Source organism: Papaver somniferum, chromosome 2, assembly GCF_003573695.1.
Source record: "Papaver somniferum cultivar HN1 chromosome 2, ASM357369v1, whole genome shotgun sequence".
Lineage (NCBI taxonomy): Eukaryota > Viridiplantae > Streptophyta > Magnoliopsida > Ranunculales > Papaveraceae > Papaver > Papaver somniferum.
This window is the reverse complement of record NC_039359.1, coordinates 140,168,757-140,170,184: the sequence shown is the minus strand read 5'-3', so window position 1 is coordinate 140,170,184 and position 1,428 is coordinate 140,168,757.

Sequence of the window (1,428 nt, the reverse complement as noted above, 5' to 3'; positions counted from 1 at the left end):
ACTTTCGTACCAAGCAAGTGGGTAAGAACACATCTTGATTTCATAAGAGGACAATATTTAACATTTATGTTAAGGTCATTAATATCAGACAGAAACCAGAAGTTCATTTTTTCGTGGTTTGTACACTTGAAATTCAAAGGGAGTTTTGATTAGTTTAATGAAGCGTGTTTTTTTTGTGTGCAGAAGTTTTAATGCAAGGAGCATCTTAATAGATAATAATCTTTCTTTTTTATTATTTTTATTAAGATGTCATCATTTCTAATATTTGAGGATAATGGTTGGATAAACTGAATTTGAGGAGTTGGTGTTATTGGTTAGAAAACTACAACTATGAACAATTTGTTATACAACTATGAAAGTGGATGCATAACCTGTTATGCATCTATAAAATTTGTTGCATAACTTGTTATGCATTCTCGAAATTGGTTGCATAACACGTTCTGCAGTTTTTTTTTTTTTTTTGCATAACTTGTTATGCAGTCCAGAAAATGGTTGCATAACACGTTATGCAGCTACTTTTTTCTTAGTATTGAAACCAACAAAAATTAAGGTTGCATAACTTGTCATGCACCTACAATAATATCTACATAACATGTTATGCAGTCGTGAAAATGGATGCATAACCTGTTATGTATCCGAAAATATGACTGAATAATGCATTATGCATCGAGAAAATTGTTGTGCAATCTTTTATGCATCGAGAAAATAGATGCATAACCTGATATGCATCCGTAAATATGGATGCATACTGCATTATGCATCAATTTTTTTATGTACGCACTAAAATCAACCAAAACAATGTTTACATAAATTGTTATAGATGCATAACCTTGTTATCCAAATGCATAATTTGTTATGCAATGGAGAAAAATGGTTACATAATTCGTTATGCATCTGCAGAATGTGTTATGCATCTTTTTTGGTGGCTGCATAATGGTTATATATCAAGCTTTTGAAAATTTTGCCTAAAATGATGATCACCTCAGAATTTTTCGTGAAAAACAAAAATTTGCTATTCTTGTTTGTACTCGTTGTGTAGCTCTCTTAAAAATATTTTCAATGATATAAAATTTGTAAAATTCCAAGGCGCGGATTTTTAGATATGTTATATCCAAGTTGTGTTGCCAATTATACCCCTAATGCATAACCCGTCATGCGGATGCATAATCTATCATGCAGACATTTTTAATAATTTCATATAATTATGGATGTCACTGAAATAATTATGGGTGTCACGGTACCTAAAGTTAATTGTGGTCCTGACAAATTATTTTTTTTGGGCCTGCGCCTAATTTTCCCTATGTTTATATATAGTTTGGGCCAACTATATTTCTTATCAGCGAATCCGAATAAGGAAAGAAATTCTAAAAGTAAACTGTAACCTATTCAAAATCAACAACACTGAATTTGGAAGTAAGAAGTAAACTA